Source organism: Numida meleagris, chromosome 3 (assembly GCF_002078875.1).
Source record: "Numida meleagris isolate 19003 breed g44 Domestic line chromosome 3, NumMel1.0, whole genome shotgun sequence".
NCBI classification, from domain to species: Eukaryota; Metazoa; Chordata; class Aves; order Galliformes; family Numididae; genus Numida; species Numida meleagris.
In genome coordinates, this window is record NC_034411.1 from 38,388,553 (window position 1) to 38,414,935 (window position 26,383).

A 26,383-nucleotide genomic window follows, 5' to 3' on the forward strand; every position below is an offset into this window, starting at 1 on the left:
AGGACAGTGAAACGGGAAGGGAGAAGGTAAGGTTTAGGAAAGTCTGATTGGTTTTTTATTTATTGGGTGGATGTTTTGTTAATTTGATTTATGTATATAGCTCTAAAATGTGCTTCTTTTCTACATCATGTTATTTTCGGACTGGTTGAGCAATCAGCACTAGTTACTATTACCGTCAGGAAAAATCAGACCTCAACCAACTGCTGAGTTGGTTGTAAATCATGGAACCTACCAAAAAAAAACAAAAAAACCACCCAAATATTAAACATCTCTTTATGGTTGAAAATATTTGAGGCATAACACCCTCCATCCCCCATACTGAAATCAAATGCCACGAGCTGTCAACACTGAGTTAATTATTCTGCTGGCAGTGCTGCTAGTCCTGCATTTCATAGGTAGCTTCTGCATTGCAAATATAAGCAGCAATCTTTCAAAATGTGTCTTGCTGTTTGAAAGCAATTTTAAAAGGAACTCTGACTGTTCTGTCAAAAGTAACTTCAAAAAAGTAAGGTTCTATGCCATAGTGCCTTAGTTTCAGTGACCCCATCATGCAGATGGAAATGCTGGAACATTGGTGTTAAGTGGGCATAAGCAAACATCCTGGAAAGCAATGCAGTGAGTCAGCATCCATCCTGTATGTTGAATTGCAAACTGTGAATACGTGAGGAGCTGATAAAATTTTAGAAAACTGAAGTGCTTTACTGCAAGAAATTTGTATCCTAGTGTTGGCCATTTTGCATTACAAATAATGCAGCTTTCTGCAGCTTGCCTCTGTTGCTGAAAGGCCTCCTGGCTAGAGCAGATGTTATCTGTTGACCAGGGTGGCTGTACTCTCCTTTTTCTGCTTTCGAGATGATATCTGGAACGGAAAGAAATGTGTGCCTGACAGGAGCTGGCTGTGGTAGCTGCGTATGCAGAAGGCTGGATGGTTGGACAGGTGTGGCCTACCACCTTCATGAACCAACAGGCTGTCTGCTTCTTCCTGAGAGCTTGGGCTGAGTACTTCAGTGCCTTGGATTCTTTGGGCAACCATGGATGTACATACTGATAATTTAAATCGGTTTTCTAAAGCACACAGAGACCCTGGGATGGAATATACTGATATTAGGGAGTATTCTTCCCTTGCTTTTTGTCAGAAAAATGTGAAGCAGAGGAAGTATTTGGCTTCTGTGTAGAGTTGCTCCCTTCGTTTTGGTTGTTTTCAGGATGGTGTTTGCTATGAGGCTCTGCCAAGGTCAGTCAGTGGTGGTGTTCCCTCTGCTGGGTTGTCCTCAGAAGTTTTCAGCAGGCCTGTTAATATCTGTCACTGCACTATAGATCTTTTCACAGGTCGATGTCTCCTACCTTGGGCAGCACATTTTCAGTAAAAGCAATTGTGTCTCCCTGGTGTTAAATAAAAGTTTTAAGAAAATGGATTGCGGTCTGCCACAGCCAGCAGTCGCTCAGGCTCAGGATTCTTCATGACCTTTCCTTTTTTCAATTTACTGTTCAAATTCTGCCTCCCCACTTCCTGGTAATATTCCAGGTGTTCTGTGCTTGGTCTCAGGGTGACAACACAACCTTTGTTGTTGATCGATTCAGCAAGGACTTTGTAAATACTCTACAAAGTATTCATAGGTCATCGTTGTATTTGTGGTCATCAAAGTATTCAAGTAGGATCTCTGGGCTTTTGCAGAAAGGCTGCTATAAGATTGATTTACTGGAGCAGCATAGGTTATCTTTTTGGGGATTTTAATTATAAAATAATATAATAATAAAATATAATTTTTGGGAAATTAACTGGTTTTTTTTTTTTCTTTCTTGGATAAGCAAGTTATTTTTGCTCCTATCAGAGTATCACCCTTGCTGACCTGGCTATTCAGGGCGTAAACAGAACAGCTGTGCTCTTGCGAGGCCTCACAAGATCCAGGGGCCAAAGGTAATGATTAGCCAGACATACTGTTCTTTGTACCAGTCCTAAATGCAGTTTGCTGCTAAACACTTCTCACTGCCCATAAGGAGTGAGAATGATCATGTGTTTCCAATGGGATGTACAAGAGCAGAAAGGCCTTTGCCAAGAGGCAGAGTTCTGCAGGCAGTCTTGGATGTCTGATGCAAGGCTTCTGTTGCTCCCCAAAATGGTGGTCTGTTCCAGTAGACTTCAGGCACTAGGACTGTCATTTTCTGACTAAACAGGAGTCTGCTTTGGCCAGAACTTTCAAATTCAGCATCTTTCAGTGAACATCGGAATTCACATGTGCCAAACTCTTTTTTTTTTTCTTTTTAACTCAGTACATGAAGGTCATACAGAACAATCAATCTGCTGTCCTCTGCTGGGTGTCTTCTAGAGGTGGAGTGCCTTCTTCTTGCTATTGGAAGGACTTTGTATTTTGGCTTTTCTTTTTTCAGCGTTGAAAGGTTCTTTTCAGCATACAAAGGAAATGTGTCATCACCGAAGCACTTAACGGAGTTCAATTTTAAGGGCTACCATCGAGGCACATGTGTGCTGAGGTATTTGGTGCAACATAGCTGGGAATAAGGCATCAGCTCTAGGTTCATGCCTGTCACCTCGGAACAAGGTAGAGCTGACTGTTCCCCCCAGCCCATCGGTTTGCTGCAGATAAACATACAACAGTCAGAGAGTGTGACAAGGCTGCTCGTTGGAGCTGCGTGTGAGGTGGCTGTGGGAGGTGGGAATCTGCAGGCCTCAGTGTAAACACCAAGCTTTCAAATCCAAGTTTGTCTTAAACTTCTTTTGGGGGACATCTTTCCCTTTTCCCCAGACAAAGCAGTTTTGCTGTGGCCAAGCTTGGTTGTAAAAGGCTGGGAGGAAACTCGGCCCCGTTTCCACGTGGGTGCCTGTGTACAGGCACAGGGAGGTGAGGTGAGAGCATGCAGGGCCCCATGAATTCTGGCTTGCCAGAGCCAGTGCCGCTAGATGGCAATGTGGTACTCTGGAGTTGGGTCTCCTTTCCTGCACAATTCTCGCTTTTTCTGTATTTATCTCTGCCAAACTGGTGATTGCACCCACCACCCCAGCAAGAGAACAGAAAAAAATCATTTCATAGAACATTACAGCCATTGTGCCTTTTTCTTTTCTTTTTTCCTTCCCTTGCCCCCAGTTCTTTGTCCCACAGCAGGGTGCAGAGGTTTAAAAACTTTCTTTCTTAATCGCTCTCCTTCTAAAAACAGAGAAAACACAGTCTCTTGGGAGCAATTAGCTGAGAGAAAAGCATTTCTCAAACAATTGCCAGGAAATATTGTCTTGACCGATATTCCTGATGTAACGCTGTCGTTCTCAGTACTGTTATTCTAAGATACTTGACTGCAGAGCCAGCAGGGTACGGTTCTGTAAGGTACGATCTGCAGTTTACCACCTACCTTACCTTTTTATATCCATTTACTTTCAGTTTGTGTCCTCCTCCCACTCCCTGCAGATATTCTGCTGGGGGGAGTGAAGAATTATTTGTGACTCTCCTCTTGTGACTGGTGTATCACGCCAAGGCTGCAACAAGATACGGCTGAAAATTAAGGTTATGCCTCCACTGTGCCAGCTCCAGATTGAAATTCTGTGGCAGTGTGCTGTGGAGGAGGTCAGGCTGTGTGATTACAGCCATCCCTTCAGATTCAGAGCCTGGCAGCCTTGGTGTACGTGAGGTTGGTAAAACCTGAATTTCGGAGACAACAGCGTGAGAGCAGGTATATGTGAAGCATGCAGCGGCTGAACAATGAAACCAGGGTCCTGACCCTGAAGCCGTCTCCCTGTTGCTGTATTCCTGCAAGATGGACATGGCTATGGAGAGCAGAGGTCAGAGAAATCGAGATAAACTCATGCTGAAAGCTAAATCAGCAGCGTCTAGGGAGCACTGCTAGCTAGGTGTGCATACACCCATGCCCATTCATGTGTACAGCCATATTTGTTTGTATTATGAGGCTCAAATTCTGTCCTTCGTTACATACATTCATGGAGATTTGAGAAATGAGCCTCACTCTGTGGGACGGGGTGTGAACTGAAGCACCTTCTGGAAGACAGACAGCAGTGTAATCCTTTCATTCAACCCTGTCTGCAGCTGCTTTTTATAAACTTGGCATAAATACGTACTCAGTGAGGCCAGGCCTGTGTAGCTGGAAAATATTTTCCACCATCCAAAAAAACAGAAGATTGGAAAAAGAGCCCAGAAATTGTGCATAACATGGAATGGCCTCGCTTGTGGTTTTTTTCCATGACTTCCTTAGCTCATTTTTCTGCTGCCAATTTTAGAAGCCCATAAGTCATACTTGTTAAACTTTCTCAGTTAAAATGTAACTCTAAGAACAAAGTCATATGATATGTTGCAGCCAAATAATCCTTGTGGAGCCTCTGGCTTGAGAACAGCCACCCGCTTGCAGACCTGCAGGGGCTCTGTCCCAGAACTGGGGCAGAGAGTGGCACGAGGTGTGGCTGTGCAGCCCTCCCAGACCAAGGGTTCCCCTTTGACCTCAGCAAGAAGTTCTCCCTACTTTTGCTAGGATAGCCGGGCCCATGGTGGGTCACGTTGCAGAGCAGTCGGTTTGGAAGGGAAGAAGTTTCAGCTCCTCGTGTAGAAGCACTTCAAATAGGAGATGAGGCAGAGGGAGCGAGAGGAGGCAGTATGGAGGCCAGTGGGATCCAGCAGCGAAGCACTGGGAAGCTGGTGCAGGTGGGAGCTATTGCCATCAGGGCGAACTAGCTCACGAGAGAGTGCCAAGAGTGAAAGTGAATTTGCTGGAAGGTTTGAAGAAAGGGCATCCTCACTTGGGTGCATTTTTAAGCATTGAATCAATATGGAAGTACTTGTGTGCCAGGAGCAATATTTTCCTTTTCCAGTTTTGCTCTCTTATAAGGTGATTGTGCTCACACCCGAGCCCTGAATGGCTGACCTGAAGCACTATCTCTCTGTCCAGCTTCTGCTCTGCTCCCTCCCAAAGGACAAATCCCAGGTCACTGCTGCAGAGGGGAACTGCTCTAAATTTATGCTTGGGCAGCAGCTGAGAGTGGAACTGGCTGTGGGCTCTGCCAGCGGTAGCATTCCAGCCAGCATGAGTCCCCAGTGCTGCCGGCCCCAGTCTGTGCCCCTGAGGCCTGATGGCTTCTGTCAGCTGCCTGCAGGGAGCTGCTGTGCCACAGGCAAGCAAGCCTGGAAGCCAGGGCCAGAGTGGGGCGGGGAGGGGGTCCGGAGGGGTTTTGTAGCAATTTGCTCCTTCCAGCCCTGCCTCCTGGTTGTGCTGGGAAGGAGCAGTGTGGGGACTCGCCCTCTGCAGAAAACTTAAAAAAAAAAGAGTATTTTTTTCCCTCAAAACAGCAGTTTACAAGTTCAGTTCAGGCCCTCGGCATAGCCTGGTGAAAGTCAGCGGAATGGGTCTGAAAGCCAGGCGCGAAGACCACCTTTTGTTGGTGCTGTGAAGCGCCCATTCAACATCTGTGTGGTCTTCAGGGAGGAACTGAGCAAACCCACTGGAAACTGGCAAGCGTGTTGTAATGTTTTTGGAAGGCCAGTTTCAAAACCCCACGGCTGCCTCTCTCTTCTGGCAGCCGCTTCCTGTGCCGTGACATCCAGAGAGGTGGTGGTGACTGATGTAACTGCAGTGGCCGGGCAGAGTCACTTGCCCAATGTGCAAGAGGCTGGCGGGCGGCCAGAGAAATGTGCTAAGGCCGAGTGCTCTCACAATGGGCTCACTGTCCCTGCACGCATAGCTGTAAGTGGGTCAGGTGCTTGGCACACCCACCTCCTGAGCCGATAAAGCAAGATGGTAGAGCTACCCAGCCAGAAAAAGAGGAGGAGGAAGCAAAAGGAAGAAGATTTTGTTCTTGTCCCATGTGACTGCAGACCTGATGCGTCTCTAGGCACGTTTTGTTTGCATAGCAATATTGCAATTAATAACGATGCCTGCTTGTTAAAGCCAGCCATTCTTTGTGGTAGTAGTGTGAGGCACTGGGGAGAGGGTGAGGAGAGGCCTAGCAGTGCTTCTGCTGGATCACCACCTTTAGGGTATTGTGACAGACTTGTGAAGGGATCTCTTTGTATGAATGGGAATATAATGCTCAGCTGGGCTCTTAAATTCTGGCTCTGCTGAGAAGAGAGATCCTTTCATATTGATTGTCATTCTGTACGCAGTTCAGGCACCGACTTGTAGGAAATCTGGGCCAGAAGAGATATCATTAGGTATTTATGGGGGTTTGGCTGGCTCAGCAGTCAGTTTTTCCATTGTCATGCCGTGACAGTAGTGTATTACATACACCCTCAGGAGACGTCCTTCTGCTTCCACAACAACAAAGGACTTTTTTCTTTTTCTGACTCATCTTCAGCTTGAAAAAAAAGCCCCACAGTAAATATAATTAGCAACAGGCAGATGTACTGTACTTAGCTCTCAGAGCCCATTGGGATAGGTCCCGTAAAAATATATGCTCGTCGTTGCTCACCCCATGCTTAAATGTCCTGACATTTTCCTTCAGCTGCGTTCTGGGTTATGTAGCCTAGTGATGTTGTAGGCTGAGGAGCCTACAACATTTCAAGTTTGGAGTAAGAGAAAGAATACACTTAGTGCCGGGATTGTCTTTCATACACGCAGGGGAGCTCTGGCCAGGCTAATGTCTCACAGGGCAGCATGTGAGAGCGGCTGTGCTGTGCCAGATCCAAGGCCCAGCTCCCCATCCCATCTCTGACGGGCCAGCAGTGGGTGTTGCGGGAGGGAGGACAGGAAGCAGAGCTGGGCCAGGCTGGTGCTGCCACTGGGCACCCACTTAGGGATGGGGGAGAAGGCAGCCATCACCCCGTCCTCCTGGTTCCACCGTGCAGTGCCCCTGCTTCCTTTGCTCTGTGCAGGGGGGGTAGCAAACCCAGCTGCTCTGTTTCACTTTGGCTCCACGTCATGGGAGGATTTCTAGGTTGAACACGTCCTGGCTCCCTCGGTATTTCCCTGATGCAAGTGTGATGGAGCAGGTGGCATGCAGCTGAGCCCTGCTTTCTGCCAGGTGGGTGTTCCCTTACACTGCGGCCCACGCTGTCCTGGTTAGGGGCTGCCTTACGTCCCGCCTGTGCCATTGGAGCACCCAGAGCCGGGAGCCAGCCCTTAAGCCCATATTTCACCTCGGGGAAAGCTGACGCTGGTCACATGGCTGCAAGTGGGCCAGCTGCAAGATTAGTAGGGCTCTGTTTATTTATTTATTTCAACCTGTGACTAAGTTGGGGGAGTATTTGGATGCCAGCTGCTCCTCCCAGAAAAGTACTGTTTATATTTGGGTCTCCTGAGCAGAGTCAGTCGGCTCTGAAGTGCTCACAGCCCGGCAGCGGTATGCAGGCTCTGCTGGCATGTCCCTGCGTAACCTGGCATTGGCGCTGCCGGACAGAGAGTGGGCCGGCTGTTTGCTCATCTCCAGCTTTACGTGGCCAGAAGTTTTCCTCTGTATTCCTGGTTGCTGAGCTCAGAGGGGTGGGGGAGAGGGAGAGCAAGCTCTCATCTGAAAGCAGCCAGGCATTGCACAGGGCCATATCAGGGGTAACGCTGAGAAAAACGTGACTGTGTGGGTGGGGCGGTGGCTCTATATCCATAGACAGTATTGCAGGGCTACCTGCACAGCATGTGTTCAGTACAGCCACCGTAAGTGCTGTGTGTAAGCAAGTCGGTACCTGCTGCCATGTGATCAAAAGGAAAGATGCTTTTAGAAACATGCGAGGGTGGCATGAAAAAACAAGTCAGCTGAAATATCTTCAGCTTGTAGGGCACCTGTGGGCTAGTAGATATAAACAAAACAGCACACAGAATCCCCTCAACTATTAGGCTGCCATTTACTTCCACTATCTCTGTCAAATTTTGCCTTCATAAGCTACTAATTTATTTGAGATCTGGTCAATCCAGGACCTTGGCTCCAGACACACCTAATCTCTGGGGGAAGAGGTGAGCCAGCTCAGCCAGCTTCAATGGAAAATGAGTTCCCAGAGGGTCTTGTTCCCCATGGGAGGGCAGAGGGCAAGGCACAGGATTAGCTGAGAAGCACTTGGGGTGTGGGGCTATAAGTAGCGCCTGACTAGGTTCAGGAATGGTGGCTGGAGAACTAGTGGTACATGAGGAAATATGAATTCATGTTCTTCAGCTAAGGAAAATTTGGAGAATCCACTTCCCATATGTATGCTAATGCAAGTCTGCTGGAAAAGTGAATGGTCTGCCTGTCTCTCTTCCTTGCCCTATAGCAATGTAAGTAGTACAGCTTCATCTGAGTTTTCTGATAAATAAACCCGTCTCCAAAGCTTTCTGGAACTTATACAGTACAACCCCGCTCCGGGCTTATGCCACAGCACAGTGTTGTACACTGGCAGCGAAGGAGAAGATTTCCTCTATGTAGCAGGGGGAGGTGCGTTCACTGGTCGCAGTGTTGTCTGTGGGGTGAGAAGTGGGGCTGGACTCCTCTCAGTCTTCTGTATTTTCTCTTGGCACTATAATACTTTAGTGTGGGGCCTGTACAGCTACTGATTAGGGTCAGACCTACTGGCCTTCTGTCAGCAGTCTAAAACCTGGTGTTTTTCTGAGCTGAATTTGTAAACAAGGCGTGGGCTGAAACTTTTTAAAGCTGCTGTTGCAAAGGCTAGAAAATAGGATGCCAGCTCCACCGCAGTATGTGCTGAGAATTGTGCTTATAGGCTTACAGACTCATTTCCAGAAGGAAAGATCTCGACATCCTAAACCACCATCTCAGCCACGGCAATGCAGCAGAAACCCTCCAGAGAAAGGGAACTGTGGGAGCTTTCCCTTGCATGTTGATACCTCCTGGTCATGCCCACCAGTAGGGCTACAGGGCCGGTTTGTGTGGCACTCATTTGTGTTTAGTGAATGGTCTGCAGGATCCAAGCTGCCTATGCCCTCCTGTTGTGAGCTTCTCAAACTACGTCTTCATAGGGAAGCAGCTGAGAGAGAAAAGCGGCTTTCTAACCAGGTGGAGAGCGATGTTTTGTTGTTGAAGAAAGACCCAAAACTTAACAGTGCTCAGAGGTGCTGACCTAGTCAGGTTTGATCTTGGCAACACCTGTGATGTAATGATGGGGTATTTCCAAAGAAAGCAAAGAAACCCATGTAAAACCAGTGTAAGTGTGATTAGGCTTGCTGCGTTCTGTTCTCTAAATATGAGCAATTGTGATTTGTATTGAGTTCTGTGCGAGGCAAAGGTGTGTCAGTCTGGAGGTGAATGTTTTTTGGTGGTGCTTTAGCACAATGGGGAACCTCAGGGAAGCCTTCCCAAAGGAGCTGACTGCACCTAGTCTGATTTACAGCCCTCTGGCTCATGCTGACACACAGCCCAGTCAGCAAGCTCTCTTGATGTCTCGGTTGCAGCTTCCATTTGGTTAAAACATGCAAACTCTTTCACAGAGAAGGAATTAGGTTAGGAAGAGGAAACTCTGCTTGGCTTAGTTTGCATTTCTGAATCATACCTGGCTCGACCTGGTAGTTCTCTCTAGCTAGGCCCATGCTTTCAGTGGATTTGACTGTCAGCCCTGTGCAGTGTCAAGGAGTCCATTCTTCAAGGAAGATCAGGGTCACTTTCGCTCCATCCCTCCCCTTCTATCTGGGAGAGTAAGGACCCCCCTGCCTCAGGAAGAGCCTCATCTGGTCATGGTAGATCTGCAGGACGTGATTCTATTGGCAGCGCCTAAGGAAATCTCGAGGTGCTTGATGACAACGTGTTTGCATCCTAAAGCTGCTTTGTGGTACTGGAGAACAACTACTGAAACGGATAAATAAATGGCCTGGAATAAAACTGAGGAAAGAAGGAGCTCTGTCAGCAGACAGGCTATGAGTTAGCTGTCACCTGCTCCCGTTCCCTGTGGGCTGGGTGACAGTCTCTGCTCAGGATTCAGTGACATTCAAAGCCATTCTCTGAGGGTGAAGGAACACAAAATGAGATTTAATTTGTTCTTCACGGAGCATCACTTTCTGGCATTCTTCTTCTTTTTGGCAAGAAACTGTGGGTAATGTATGTCAATGTCATCAAAGACACATTCATGTTACTCTCACAACTGTGACCTTGTATGCAGCTAAGAGAGTTACAGCGGGGAATGGGCAGGATGCTCAGCTTACATCCACAGGGCAGATTTTCCAAGCGGCAGCTATGCTGGCAGGGCTACCTGCGATGCTGTCTGGCCATGTCCATGCCAAGCGATTCTGGGAAAATCTGGGCAGTGACGCCACAGACCAGCAGCAGTGGAGTTGGATTCCTGGAAGCCGTGCACCGTGGTGTGGGGACGTGGGGTGCTCTGCTGTAGGGACAACCGAAATGGGGGAGGAGGGCGCAGACCAGTCACACCGGCACATTGCAGTGCCCTGTCCTACCCAACCAGCCCCAGAAAATTGGCTGCCTCCGCTGTGAGGAAACAACATTAGCTGTCACAGCTTTCACTCAGGATTAGCTATGAGCTGGCCGGGCAGAAATTGCTTTTAGAATTAGTCCTGCCAGCTGCATTCCCAACAAGGAATCTCAGGAACAAGGCTCGGGGTTTGCACACTTAAACTTTACCTGTCATAAGGCTGCTAAACTTTTCCCTAGAGCTGATACTACCATATTTACTGTATTGGCATGCTGTCTTTTCTGTTTTACTGTTGCATGATTGTATTACAAGGTGTCTTGTTGACAGGGCTATGCTCAGGTCAAACTGTGTGAAGAGGTAACTACGGCCTTGATCGCTCCATGGTGAAACCAGAGTAAATTACTGGATGCCAAATGAGTTATTCCATGTTTATTTCAGATTAAACAAGATTAGAATCCGGCCTTCAAATCGTGTTATTTCTCTAGTTCATCTGGGTCATATTTATAAATTCATGCAGTGGTCAGCGTGCTCCAATAATGCCAGTACACAGTCCCAGCACTTGCAAAACACTGGATGTATGTATTGGCACTTCTCATATTTGCTGACTGTGGGACAAATAGGTTTCGTATTGGGACATCAAAATCTGTTTCAGCAACTGGATGCATGACAAAGCCATGTTATAATCGGGGTGCTGATTACGGCATTGGAACATGTTGGTTCAGCACGTGGTAGATTTGGATGCGTAGGTAAACTTTTGATTGGCCTATGGCTTGATTTCAGCATGGAGAAGGTTGTCAGCGTATTTGTGCTAATTAAGGAAACAGCATGGGAAGCTCCTTTACACTGTAGGTACAGCCAGAGCTCAGGAAATACCATTGCTTCCCAGTGTTTTTTATAACAGCTAGCTTGCCTTCAACTAGAGCTGCAGCACTGTGTCTCAGCTGCATTTCTAAACTGCGCCGAACTTGGTTTGGGTCTTGTCCAAGTCTCATGTTTTTACCTGTTTTCTGGGGGGTGGATTGAGCAGTTACATCACAGGGACATTAGGAGAGCAACTAACATTTTCTCTGTATTTGGGGACAGCGTTGCAGGGTTGGATTCTCTGACTTGTTTGTATTTGTTTGCAACATTGACAGGAACTGAACACCAACAAATAAACACAAGTTTGTGCTCGTGCTTGGCTAGGACTTCCATGCTATTGAAAAGAACGCCTTTTCCCAACAGTTACTCTTCTTTCATGCTGGCAGTATTGTGAATATGTTGTGCTGCTTTTAACATATTCCTGTGTTCAAGTTCCTGAGAAGGCTGAAATGTTGCCAGCTCTGTTAAGTCCTTTCTGTTGCACTGAGTCAGCTGCCCTGATTTTATCTTTGCTCTTGGTCAAAGTCTCACACTCTGTTATCTTTCTGTTCTTTTTCTAAACAGAAGAAATTGCAGTACAAGTGTTTGTTCCGTGTGCTAACATTTCCTCCTACTCTAATGACAAAACCAGCACATTACTTTTATTATTAATAGGACAGGTACACCTAGAAACCCTTGTTTGTTTTTTTTTGGTTGTTGTTGTTTGTTTTTTTTTCCCAAGGAATTCCCAGCCCAAACACAAACGACAGACAAAAACGGGAGAAGTTAAGCGCCTTTATTTGCATTTATGAGCAGGGAACTGAGGTACCCACAACTAAAGGGACACTTAATTCCTTCTTATTTAAAGGCCCTACAAAGAAGCATGGCTAAGAACACACCCAGGACCAGCAGGTCCCTCCTCTCCAGAGGACTCTGAACACAGCGCCCAGGCCAGCACAGCCCCTCGTCCACATGCCCCTCCATGCACCTTCACTAGCTCAGCACAGTTCTCCTGTTTCCTGGGCAAGGTGCTCCTGGGGCTGCTGGCATCCTGCCCCTTCCTCTTTACCAAGAGAGGAATTGAGATACGTTGACGTCTGCTTCTGGGGGCTACTTGCATGGACCAGTGAAAGCCTCCAGAATGGTGGCTGCTGAGAAAGGGCTGCCCTGTGCGAGGTCATGGCAGACCTTTCCCAAGGGCCAGTCCATGGGAATAGCCTTGCAGCTCTTACAAGTTGTAGGTGGAGCTGGTTATAACCTGACTTGCCTTCCTTGTCGTTTTGAAGTCTGGTGAAACATGATGCATAATGACACTTTGCTTTTGCAAGTAGGAGACTGCTTTTATGCCAGAGTGTCTCATCTGTGAACCTCACCTCAATGCATACTGCTTATTCAGATATAACCACAAAAATGAGAGCTGGCTAAAGAACGCCTCCAATTGAAAGGATCCACTGAAGCTCAACATAATGACCTTAATGACTTCCAATTCAGCTGTGTCTGTGATACCAGAGTGCAAGGTAATTATGGAAGTGCTAAAATACTATTATTACTTGATATTAGAAACAGGGTGGAGGTGAGGCCTGGCGAGTCCTTCCCCTACCTGGCCCAGACAAGAATGAGGGTTGCGTCTAGCCTCCCGAGGCCTGGGCAGGCAGCATGGGGCCAGGCCTGGCTTGGGCTGATGTTGGAATGTGGCTCCTTCCTGCCGCAGGAGCTCTGCGGCATGGGCAGTAAACTGGGAGAAAGCAGAAAAGTCCACACACCACCATTCCAGCCTCCGTCTTGTCTGCAGAGGAAGCAAATGTGTCGTCTGTCCTCCTGCTCTGGATTTGCTGCTCTTTTCCTCAGCTTATTCAGTCTCTCCTGCAGCCTTGTTGGCCTGGCTGATGCAGATGGCAAGCAGCTCTGCTCACTGCATGCCTGCCTGCGCTGGGAGAAACCTGTGCAGCGATGATTCACCCTCAAATGATTGCTTGACCCAGAGGAGGGCTTGATGATACAAGGAGGCTGGGACACACCAGCCATGATTATAAGATGATTCACTGCCTGGGCTCTGCCATTCAAAACATCTTCAGTATTGCAAGGCAGGGCTGCTCACGGAGGCTGCAATAAGGAAGTGATATTTGCACCCAGAGCTGCCACGTTCTCACCGAACTTTTCTGCTGCTGTCTCTGGTGTGATGTTTACCTCTCTCTGGCCAGGCTGATGCTACAAAGGTCTGCTGGCAGGGGCAGCTGCCTGGTGCTGCCATGTGCCTCTTGCTAACAAAGCCCATCCTCACCCTAAGAAGGTTTGGCCCAGAGTGTAGTACACCTAGGTGTCTGGTGTCCCTGCGAGGCCATCCCCTGCCGTGTGAAAGTGCGTCATTGGGCAGTAGCACTACAGTGACGGGCTGGTGGGAACTCAAAGTCCTTCCGTTCTGCGTGTTTCATCACAGCATTCTTCAGAATCCCTCCAAAATCCCACCTCTTTGTCCTTCACTCTTCCTCCCATCCAGATTTTCTCCTGCCAGATACCTGCACTCAGATGAGCAGGGAACTCCTGTGTGCCTGGAAGCAGTGCCCTACCCCTGACCCAGGAGCTGATACTGTTTGTGGCAGTTTGCTGCAGGCACTGCTAAGATCTGGGACATGGAAAGTTTACTCATGTTGTGCAGGGCTTGGAAATGTGTTGGGGCTAACAGCATGCGTGGTTGGTGTTGTGCTTTCCCTCGAGCTAAGTTGGGCAACGTGTTAGTTAGCAAGCTGGGCATTACTGGGAGCTCCTAAACCTCTGGTTTGCCAGTGACAAAGTTGCAAAGCTGTAGTAGTACACTCCCGACATTTTCTGCACAGTGTCATGGCCAGGCTCCAGTGCTGGGGAATTGTGCTCCATCTGCTGCTTTGGGCAATTCTGCCTGGACTTTGTTCAGCTTCAAGTCTCCAGCTGTCACGGTCTATTGCCAACTATCCTACATACCTAACGAACTAGGTGAACAATCTCTGTAAAATAATCTATCCGATGATTTTAGCCCATGTTTCCTTTGAGGGAACTGCCTTCAAACTGCCTTTCAAATGTACGTCACGTGCAGTATTATTTGTGCTTTGTCTAAGTGTGTGCTGGCTATGCATGCTCTGGGTGCTCTTGGATGTAACTGCGGTTTTAAATACCCTCTGCTAGTTATTCATAGTGCCCATGTAGTCATTTAACAAACATGGTGTCAGTTCTGCTCTCTAAGTGGATGACTAACGCTCTTATAAATAGGAGGAATGCGATCTGAAAGGTCACGTGAATGTTCCTCATGTGAATATATCCCTAAACCATGAGACTTCTCATTCCAAGAAAGTGTTTGTTATTAGGAAGAAGAAAAAGGGTTAAAAACCCATTCAAGCAATTTCTTTGCTTGAACTCAAACAGATTTTCGCAGTGTTTGCTTTTGTCTGCAATCTCCCTTGACCGGCTTGGGAACAGCCCTGATCTCTTTCCCATGCCAGCACCTTCCCTTGGAACATAAGAGGATGTATCCTGAAGTTGATGTAAGAAACCTCCTCTGAGTTTCTTTCTAACCTCTTGCATATCCTGATGGAAAGCAGGAGCTCTCTTAATACTGTATTCCAAAGCAAGTGAGAAGAGTGGAGAGTGCAGGTTTCTGCACGGCTCTCCTCAGCTCAGTACCATCATGAGAAAGTGCCACGCTGCCCAGACTGCTGGGGAGAAATGGGGGTGCTGCCCCCAAGGTGTGGTCGCCCCCAAACAGCAGCTGTGGGACCCCACTGTCCCATGGGATCACAGCAGGGCGTTGTTAATGCAGACAGAATGCAGCAGTTAGCTCTGCAGGCACTCTTGTCTTTCTGTTTTGATCAAATGAAAACAAAGTAAGTGGGCGTTGCTGCTCTCCTGCTGCTGAAAGGTTAGAAGAAGCGTGGACCTGGGCTTCAGGAAGCACGGCACCATCTGCTCCCCCGTCTACAGCTCAGATACTGGGAGCCACCAGAGGGTTGAGCTGAACTGGTGGAACACAGAAGGGCGAGCTGCCCCCTGGGCAGGCACAGCACCCAGCTGGGGGGTGGCGGTGCCTGGGTCAGCGCTTCTCCTCCCCCAGCCTCTGCAGCAGCAGGTGTGCTGGTCTGAGGTTGGCCTGTGGGACTTTGCACTGGAACAAAGTGGAGGAGAGGGTTTGTGCAGCCGGCTCAGGGACGCACCCTGATTTCATCAAAACAAAGGCAGGGCAGTTCACTTGCTGACCGAAGCCTGAGGCATAAGCCCAAGGTGGCCTGTGGGTATAACGGCTGCGTTCATGCTAATAAAGTGGGCAGGGACCGGAGCTGCCCTCTGCCTAAGGAGAATGGCTGTGGTGGCACAGATAAACCCCCTTTGCCCTCCACATCCATGTGACCACGTGCAAACCCCTGCTGGGAACAGTCCCTGAGCCATGCTACCTCCTGAAGCGTGCTTTTCCAACAGCGTGGGAGAGCGCTGGCAGCCCTGCGCAAGGCTGCGTCCTGGGCTGAGCTGCGGGTTGGAGGTGGGGAGGGCTGAGCTCCTCCACCCGTGCCCTGGTTCACTACTTTGATTTTCTGCTCTAGATGCTGTCAGTCTGTCTGCGTTAGGCAAGTTACCTAAAGCAGGATATAATAAAGGGAAGACCCTCTCTTCCAGCTTCATTTCTAGCCATCATCCCTCTGTTTGCTCTCTGACAGGAGGGTGGTAAGAGAGCCTCCTTATGTGTGGAGCAGTGAGGGACTGCCAGAAGAGGAGACTCTGGGAAAGTGGAGGGTGGTAAAAGGCATTTTGGCTATTTGTAGAAATTTGACTCGGTGCAGTATCAGGCCAATGCTATACACATGCCATAGAGGTGGTATTCCCAGTCTCACAGAGCTTCATAATTTTGTCTGTGCTTATTATAGCTACAGAAACGCATTAACTTTAAAATGTTGGCTAAAAGCTTGTGTCCTATATTTTCCTCCTGCCAACCTGGATCTTGACTTTAGGTTGCAGATTAGGAAGGACAGCTGAGGCTCTGGGTTCCCCAGGGCAGTCTGTACAGGGTCAGAAGTCCCAGAGATTTGCCGGGCTGTCTGTGATGTGTCCTTCTGAGCACACACCATGTTTTCTAACCTCAGCGATCTCAGAGGTTTGATTGCAGTGAAAGATGGTGTATATAAACGATATTTGATGGAGAAGTGCACATGCGGGGCTTACGAAACACCATGTGTGCCTGCATGTGCATGCATTAACATAACAGGGCAAAGGCAACTGCGATGTTGTATTTACCTGCTGGCTCAGATTGTTCTGCCTGCCTTAAGGGACTGCTGGCTCTGGTCTCTTGAATTCATTCCTAGAAAAAATATCAGTGTGAAGAGTGGTGTGTGTGCTCTCCTATGGCAAGCATCAGTGAGCTGAGTGGTGCATTCAAACTGAAATCAAATGTTTCACCCGTTTTGGCAATTTTGGGTGCACTGGCATATATCTGTTGCAGGTGCGCCTGGATTTCTCCTCTCCCTGGGTCAGAACCAGAAGCATTTTTTTTACTAGTGACAAGGAGGTGGCAGAGGTGGGGGCAGGTCTTGCTTGTGGCTACTGCCAGCTGGCAGTGGACAATGGTATAAATGCAGAAAAAGATGGGAAGAAAGGAATGGAAGGTGTAATTACCTCAGGTGAGAGTCAGCATCATGCTACCAGTGCTCTGTATGTATGTATTTGAAACCTACACATGCAAACACATAAAAGAAAACGTTCAAGATATGGCATCAGGTTCTTCCACAAGACAGCCACAGTTACGTAAAGAAATTAATAAGATTTTCTTTATACTGTGGTGCTGGCAGCCAGAGCCTCCTCTCTGACTGTGCTGGGGAGAAGAGCGTGTTCAGCGTGAGCAGAAGAGATGCATGTTGGCAGCCAGCACGGCAGACATGGGTGCAGCACCACACTGTGCCAGCTGGCTGTCGGGAGCAGCCACCACGAGTGGTCAAAGGCAGACCGAGCTACTGGAATTTGAGCAAAACTCAGAGGTGGCAGTTGGGAAAATACACCTGAAAGCCCCAGATAGATTCTTTCCCAGTGCTGTCTGAGGCTTGCTCACGTGGAGAGATGCGGATCTGGTTTTGCATGGTGCGAAGCAGTTGTGCTGCCAAATGGGAGGCATTCTGCAGAGGAGGAAGAGCAGTGCCCACGCTCCTCCTTGGCTGCCGTCTCTCTCCTGCAATTAAAGAAAAAACGAAAGCAAGCCCCATAAGCTTTCTTCTTCTCCACGGTGACACAACAGAACAAAACAGGATTTCCTTCAAAGCAGTATCAGGACAGGCTTAGCTGCATTCTTGCAAGGGTGAATTTGAAGGCCAGAGAGTGGAATTTCCAAATGCATTTCCCTTCCTGCACCGTTCTCTTTCATCTTCATAAATCTGTGCCAATTTTTATAGAACCTCTTTTTGGGGGAGAGAATGGGGACAGAAGTTGATGAGCTATTCAGAGCTGAAAGCAGATATTCATGCTGCCAGAGGTAAGGCAGTAAAAAAATGTGTCAGTGTAGCAGATGGCAGTGCTCCTCTCTTCATGCCTCTCACGAAGCATCAAGGTGTGCTTGCTTCTCAGAGGGGCTGTGCTTCTCAGAGGCTGGCTATGAGCTGCGTGTTGAAATGGTTGCCATGGCACTGACTGAGTCTAAGTTAGAAAGCGTGATTATCCAGAGTTGGCCTAAATAGCTGAAGGGAAAAGGAAAAAAAAAAAAGGCCAAGGACTTTCTGTTACTAATATGGACCCATCAGCATTAGGCTGTGCCTAAAAAGGGAGCAGAGAGAAGGGAGAGGAGCTGGCAGGAGTGCCCTGCACCAGTCCCTGGTGAGCTATGACCAGCTGGGAGCAGCAGCACACAGCTCCTTTCTCAGGGGTTTGCCCCTTTGCTCCCATACACCATGCCAGCACAGCGGCTGCACACCAGCAAAGGTCTACTGGTACCATCAATCCTGATGTTGCTGGTATGGGGAAACCATGCTTCTCTGGCGGGGGAGGCAAGGCTTCAGGGACACAGAGTGAGCGCTCACAACGCTCTCCTGGCAAGCAGGTGGCACAGTCACATTAGGAAGCGTGGAAGTGGTGCGCAGAGAGGTAGGAAGACTTGCCCAAAAGGATGCAGTGAGTTGCTAGCCTGGGTAGAGAGCTAACCCATGGGCTCCCTGTACCTAGAGCCATCCCCCTCTTCTAGCTCAGCTACCTCTGTCTGCTCAAAGCGTGCCTCTGGAAGGCTTCTCATCTTCATTTGGAGCCCGAGAACGGGAGAACCGGAGCCCTTCATGATAATTCATTGCCATGGTTAATCACAATCACTTGTTAAAAAAAATAATTGCACCTTATATCTAATTTAAATGTGTATGGCATTAGCTTTCAGCCTCTGGCGCACGCTGTGTTCTTCTCTTGCTATATTAAAAAAAAAAAACACCACTTCTTGAGATCCTGTGGGTTTTTGCTGTGAATGTTTCTTCTGCACCAAAGTCACTTTTGAGCTCGTTTTTGAAGAACTGAGGAAGCAGCATTCTTTCTCTCTAAGGATTTTCTTTTAGCTTTTCTCAGGGAAAAAGTGGAAGATTGACAGACTAAGGTGAAGATTTCTCAGTACTGGTTCTGGATGGAAAAACATCCTGTCTGGGAGCTGCAGAGTGCCACATCAGGGGTCCAGATGCCCGGTGTAAAATCAACAGAAGAGATTTATGCAAGCTGAGAGGATGCAGGTAGTGTTTGCAGGAGCAGAGTCTGTTAGCCTGATTCTCCTCCCTCATAGCTTTCTAAAATAGGGAAGTTTAATTTACATTAGGCTGGGGTTGATTCTGCTTTTTAGAAGGTTGAGTGAGATTAGATACGAATCTACTCAGGCCAATCCATTACATTTGATCACTTATAAAGGATATGCCTCCCCCCTCCTCTCCTAAGGGATCAGTAGGTTCCTCCTTTAAAAGGAATGCAGACCAGCAGTACTTACTGTGGTTAATGGGTGCTTATTTTGGCTGGCAGAGTTGGGGTGAGAGAGATCATATGGGCTGCACTTTATGGCGAAGAAAAGCAAAACTCACAAGACACCTATTTGCCCTACATTTCAGACTGCTGTTTGCCGTTATTTACAGGAGTTGCTTCCACTTGCACCTTCTAAATCCTTGTCATCCATGTTTGAGAGCTGGGAATATCTTCCTTGGCACCAAGTCAACAACACATTTTTTAGCACCAGCATCCATTCATATTTTACATTAGTGTTCCTCTCTGTTCCTTTCAAACAATAATCGTAAATATCAGCTTTCATTCCTAGAGTGCCTTTCATCCCAGGGGCTCCCAAAGCACTTTCCAAGCTTAACCAGCTTATTGTAGAGTGCTCCTTTAGAAAGGGTAAAACTTGCATTAAAGTCTGATTTGGGGAAGAAAACCCCCAAATTATAATGTCTTCAATACCCTGGGGAGTGTTTGCAGCTGTTATTTACCGTACACATTCCCTTACAAAAAATATTGCTTCTTACTCCTTCATCCCCCCTTCTCCCCCAGCTGAATCCAGCAGCTCTCTGTTACCTAGGGGCAGAGGAGAGTGAGGAGCAAAAAATATTTGTCCTCTTTGATCTGAGGAAGTTCTTTTACTTGCTGGAATTCTGTTGTTGCTCTCAACAGTTTCTTCTGGCAACTCCATTTCCATCTATTTTCTCATCACTGGGGAAATACCCAAGGGCAGGGGGTTGCATGTCCTCCTGGGGTTTTAACCAGAGAGGTCACCTTGCAGCCCCGTGGTTGGGCTATGCTAAGGAGCATGTGAGAAACTGTAATCTTCTTCAGCATAAAGGCAACTGGCCTAATTTAAGTCATATTACCCTGCAGTCAAAGCAAAGCTGCTTGCTTTACATTTTAACCAGCGATTTTTCAAACGGTTCCTTATTTATGGGAGCAGTAGGACCAGAAGAGACGACTGTTGCTGGTAACTTTTTGAACTAAAGAACTCGTTTCCTAGTGAATCATATTATTAATTTTAGGGCAGCTTACATCTGACCAGTGTCAATTTGTTTTCACTGGTTTCAGGAGGACTCAGTGTTGCGGGCCCTGTCCGTCTCATGATGCACAGAGCTTCCTTCCCTGCCTCTCTGCAGGTAAGTGATCTCTCCCCAACTTGGCTGAGAGGGGCCCAGGTGAATCCTGGAATATTCCAAGCTGGAAAGGACTTTGAGTCCAACCCCTGGCTCCATACAGGACCACCCAAAATCAAACTCTTTCCAAACAGTTCATGATCTCTGAAGGGCTGGGGCCGTGACCACTATCCTTGGGAGCCTGTTCCAGTGCCTGACCACAATCTGGTGAAGAACCTATTCTTAATACTCTTGTTAAACTTCACATGGTGGATGATTGCCCAGCCCTCTAATTTGCTGAGATCTCTCTGCAAGGCCTCTCTGCTCTCAGGGGAGTCTACAGCAGTGCATTCCAGACTTCAAGATGTTCTACAGCTAGAGTTCCTCATCATCAGTTGCGTAAGTCAACTTTTTCCTGTATGTGGCTGTTGATATTCCTAATGATACTTTGCCTGATATCACAAAGAACTTGTCAGAAGCAGTTTTGCTGATTCCTAGGACAGCGCTTTCAGAAACACGGTTTGAATTTTAGGTAGTCCTATGTAGAGCCAAGAGTTGGACTCCATGATCCTTGTGGGGCCCTTCCAATTCAGGATAGTGTATGATTCTGTGATTCTATTCTAATTTAGTATCATCTGCAAACATACATGGAACGTATGGATTCAAATTCTGTGTCCAGACCATTTATAAAGACATTGAAGAGAACTGACTAAAATGGAGCCCTGTGGAACCTCATTAGTGATTGGCCACCAGCTCGATGTAATCCCATTTACTATAACCCTTTGAGCCCGACCCATGAGCCAAATGTACACCCATTGCATTACGTCTAGCTGGATACTAGACATTGTGTCCAGAAGGACATGGTGAAAAAGAGTATTGAAAGCTTTGCTGAAATCCAAAAAGATCTCATCAGCTGGCTTCCCTTGGTCAACGAGGTGAGTCACCTTGGCATAAAAGGAAATTAAGTTCATGACGACTTTCTCCTCATGAACCCATGTTGGCTATGACCAATGACTGCATTGCCTTTCAAGTGTTTTTCAGTAACTTCCAGAATAATCTTCTGCATAATTTTACCAGGCACTGAAGAGAGACTGACGGGCTTGTCATTACCAGCATCTTCTTTCATACCCTTCTTGAAAACTGGGACAACATTTGCCAGCTTCCAGTCAACTGGAACTCATGTGGCACGTGAATCTCTGTTGCTTCTCCAAGGACAAACCAAGAGCCTATGGTAGAAAGCGGAACAAAAGCTCTCTCTGGTTCAGTACTTCAACTGCACAAATGTAATTTATCAAGATGGTATTTAGATAGCCTTAGATAAAAGATACATCAAAGCATACTTCTGGCTGCTGCTTTCAGAAGTAGTAGTAAATCTCCTGGGGGAATGCAAGTAGTCAGATATGATCCAAGTTATCAGAACGCTCCATCTCCTTGCTGCCCCTCCTCCTCTCACACTGGTTGGGTTCACAGGGAAGCCCTCTCTTGGGACTGGTGCATCATCTATTCCCATCACTAGATTTTAGTTCAGAAATGTGTGTTCATTCTTTTCCAGCAAAACACTGTCTATTTCAACACTAATTCTGAAGAACTGTAAAATGGCAAAGGATCCAAAAAGAATAATGTATTGACCATTATGTTTACTTTGGCCACTGTGTCTAAGTGCTGATATTAGCATTTCTGAAAGGATTCATTCATCACTGAATAAAGCTTTGTACCTGTGAGTAAGATCTTGCTCAGAAGGTCCTGTGTGCCTCCTTTCCTCTGTCAACAAAGCTTACAAATGTCAAGAGATGTTTTTGCAAGGAAAGGTAGTGCATATCCATTATTTCAAGATAAGAAAAAAGCTACCAAAAAAATTCCATGCCTATTGCCAATGGTGTAATGAAAGCAGTACTGAATTTAAAGAAAAAGTCTTATTTCTTTTCATGTGCCATACTGGTTTGTTTATTTGATTATAGATCTGAATATATATGTATTCAAAGTGGCTCTCCTGTTTTCTTTTGTTTTTGTATTTTAAGCTAAAATCCTACAATACAACTTCAAGCACAGTGATTAGTTCTCATGTCACAGAAAGACAAGCAGACCTGCACTAGCACTAACAACCACTGATGAAAATATTTTGCTCTTTCCGGACCATGACCTCTTCTGTGGATATCAGCAGAATAAACATACTTTTATAAAGTACCCTCAGGTCTTGCCTTCCCTCCTGCTGTTTTGTCACACTTCTTGCAATTTGCCTTAAATTACTTGATTTCACACCAAGGTACATGATGCTGTTTGCTTAAAAAAAGCAGTCTGTTTGCTCCACACAGACCCACCTGGGATGCCACAAGCATTGGAAATGGATAGATTTTCTGTCCTGCCAGCAACTAGCTTTTGTCCCATCAGTGTGATGCAGGTGACAGGTCTCTCAGTGATGGAGGAAACATCCAGTTCTGACAGGAGGCTTTGACCACTGTCCAAATGCACACTTGAAAAAAGATGAAATATGTCTGGGATCCATTTTGCTTACTAGTGCCCCTTTCATGTGGATGATGATAGGACTAGAGGGAACGGCCTCAACTTGCACCACAGGAGGTTCATGTTGGATATTAGGAAACATTTCATCTCCGAAAGAGTGGTGAGGTGCTGGAACGGGCTGCCCAGGGAGGTGGTTGAGTCACTGCCCCTGGAGGTGTTCAAGAAATGTGTAGATATGGTACTAAGGAACATGGTTTAGTTGGGAGATATTGGTTGGACTAGACAATCTTGGTGGTCTTTTCCAACCTTGGTGTTTCTATGATTATATGATGCTTTGTGAGCAGTGTGTCTCAGCCATCATTTATACAACAGAGGAAGAAAGGAAGTGTGAATGCAATGGGAGACCTAGGACCATAGAATCATAGAATTATAAAAGTTGGAAAAGACCTCTAAGATCATCTAGTCCAACCGTCCACTTACTGCCAGTATTGCCCACTAAACCATGTCCCTAAGCACCACATCTACAGCTCACTCCCTTCTGTGGGAAGTCCTCTCAGAGAGCTGTGAATGCAAGGGTGGCTCCTGGAGAGTTCTGTGCTAGAGCTTCTTCCCAGCCCCATACATTGCTGGGAGGAGGTTTAGATAATGCCAAAGGAGAACTATGTGGGCTATCTCAGAATGGGCAAGTGGCTGCCGAAGGACTGGTGGTGTACACCAGGGATGTCACTGTGAGCAGCTGGAGAGGAGGCATCTGCTCTGCCACAGGCAAACACTTCCCTGGACCGAGCCAGGGTGACTTCCCTTCAAGTTGGGGTGTGAGGCCAGCAGTCTTGAGCGTAATCCTCATGGTATTACTTTCACAGATGAAACAAGGGTATTAGAGGGACTGCCACCTAGGCAGGCAGTCTTAAAGTGTAGCTTGCAAGTAGCCTGTTTTAATGATAACAAACCCTAGTGGTGAGGAAGAGAGGACAGGTAGCAACACTGATACTGCATAATATAATGTGATAGCAGATATAAATGTGACTCATTCTAGCCAGAGGCTTTAGAATAGGAAGTTGGATAAAAGATATAAAAGAAATGGGATTTTTTTTTCCTTCTCAGCGAAGGTCACTGCCAGGAATAGCATGGGAAATAATTAATGGAGGAAGAAATATTCTTCAGATGAGAAGTATTGTCTCGCTCTGCAGTTCTGTTCCTTTACTGGGGTTCTTATAACAAACACTTGCCAGGATGCAGGGCTTTCTCCCTGATGCTGCTGATGGCACCTCCTGCTCCGTGCCCATCCTGCAGAGATGTGGGAGGCTGTGACTGATGCGCTGTGCCGGCAGCGCCGCCAGGTGCAGACCACAATGTGACCTGAATGCTGTGCAGGAGTGTGGTGCTGCACTTTAATTCCCTCTCCTTGGAGTGGAAATGGGCTTGTTCTCAGAGCTCCCATGCAGCAGAGGAAAAACCTATTATGGGAAAGCTACAGAGAGCAGAGGTAAGCTCTTACCCACATTTTCCACTGGTGTCATTCACTTTGAGGAGTCAGCTTGTTTCGGCCAGGTTCCCAGACTGCTTTTTGGTGTTCATCCAAAATAAGACTGCATTGAGCTTTCCTACCACCAAATGGGCTAACTGAATGAAAGGAATGACCTCAGATGCACGGGTGCTCCTCCACCTAGTTCTACAATGAGAGTGGGGCTAGGACATAACCCCAGATCAGAAGTCCTTCGCTCTCCCAAAAGGAGCCATTTGAGGACATTGGATTTCAGTCTAGATCTGACTTTCACAGCTGACCCCTTTCTGTGAAGTGATAAAATCCTGTTGCAGAAAGCTTTAAGGCAATTCAGAAGTGTGGCCATGCATAAATGCTGGGACTCTGGATGGCAGTGCTCATAATGCAATTGAGTGTGGAATATTTGGGAAACAAAGATCAATCCCATCCAGGTGATCTGTCACTTGCACGTTTTAATATTGACGTGAAGCTTGGCCCTTTCACTCTGCTTTCTTTCTCACTTTCCAAGGCGTGTGTTGCTCTTCTAGCCACCTTCTTATGGTCATGAGATTTGGGGTCACACACTGTCTTACCTGAGGATTTCACAGCTGCTGCTCCTTGAGATGACTGCAAGGGATGACTGAGCTGGATGGGGTGACCTGCTGCTCTCACATTTATTTTCTTAGTATCTATAGAGAAATAGCTCTACAGATCTCCATAGTCTTGTTAAATTAAAATATTATAACTCCTTTTGAACGTGGGGTTTGTGAGCTGTTTTGCCATAGCTTTTATTCCCTTTCTGGTGAAAAAAAAGAAGCATTTAATTCAAGCTTCTTCATTCTCTTCTCTTCTCTTCTCTTCTCTTCTCTTCTCTTCTCTTCTCTTCTCTTCTCTTCTCTTCTCTTCTCTTCTCTTCTCTTCTCTTCTCTTCTCTNCTTCCGTAACTACTGAAAGGCCACACTAACAAACTGAATCCAAGCGCTCCCTTGCATTCCGATCCATTGTGGAGAAGACTTTTCATAATAACATTCTCTTCTCTTCTCTTCTCTTCTCTTCTCTTCTCTTCTCTTCTCTTCTCTTCTCTTCTCTTCTCTTCTCTTCTCTTCTCTTCTCTTCACTTCCCTTCTCTCCATTCTGTTATTTTTTGCACTCAGCTTTAACATTTGCAGGTAGACACTGTCTGTGTTAGAAGTAGGTGGTGCAGTGGGAACAGACCCATAGAGGTAGATGCCTGGTGCTGAGGACTTGATCCTTCAGGGGAGTTACTTCAGATACCTGTATCTGTTCCTTGGGACTGAATGCCCATTAATGTCTGGAGTGCACAAGGTGCTCTCCTGACATCTACCTTTCACTTTAATTTCATAAGAGAGGAATCCAGCCAAAAAAAGTGCTCCCTGATGTAAATCAAAACTTGTTGAGTGGGCACAACTGGGAGATTTGCTTCATGAACTCTCTCCTGTTACAAACGAGAACAGGCCCATAGCAAGACCTGTCAAGAACTAAGGTCAAGAGGCCAGTCCCAGCAACTTTACCTTACCTTGAGGTACCTTCAGGGCCTCTCATTACAAAAGGCATTGAGGCTCTGGAGCGTGTCCAGAGAAGGGCAACAAAGCTGTGAAGGGTCTGGAGCGCAAGTCTTACAGGGAGCAGCTGAGGGAGCTGGGATTGTTCAGTCTGGAGAAGAGGAGGCTCAGGGGTGACCTCATCGCTCTCTACAACTACATGCAGGGAGACTGTAGCAAGGCAGAGGTTGGTCTCTTCTCCCAGGTAACAGCAATAGGACAAGAGAGAATGGCCTCACATTATGCCAGGGGAGGTTCAGGTTGGATATTAAGAAACATTTATTCTCAGAAAGAATGATGAGGCACTGACACAGGCTGCCCAGGGAGTTGGCAGAGTCAGTGTCCCTGGACATGTTCAAGAAACGTGTGGGTGTGGCACTGAGGGACATGGTTAGTAGGCATGGTGGGGGTGGGTTAGAGGTTGGACTTAATGGTCTTAGTGGTCTTTTCCAACCTTAATGATCCTATGATTCTATGAGGTCCCACATAGTACAGATGTGAAGTGAACAGATCAGTTATTTGGGTAGTAAAGCAGCTGTTTGGCTCGGCTGCGCGGCTCTCTTATTCTTTCTTGAATACTGCTGATCTGCTCTTCAAGCCACTGGCCCTTCCCCAGCCTTCCCCTTTTCCATACCCTTACTGCTCATATACATAAATAATGTATGTTATGTGTGATGT

At 47.1% G+C, this 26,383-nt stretch overlaps 1 long non-coding RNA gene across 2 annotated transcripts; it reads left to right on the top strand.

Annotated features, from left to right (window-relative positions):
• Positions 6,977 to 22,384, top strand: LOC110395505. Of its 2 annotated transcripts, XR_002436428.1 has the most exons (4): positions 6,977 to 12,649; positions 18,668 to 18,835; positions 20,157 to 20,224; positions 20,356 to 22,384. It is a non-coding gene; the product is annotated as an uncharacterized LOC110395505 (long non-coding RNA). The 2 variants fall into 2 exon arrangements; XR_002436427.1 differs by lacking the exon at positions 6,977 to 12,649 and having other exon boundaries at positions 12,656 to 18,835.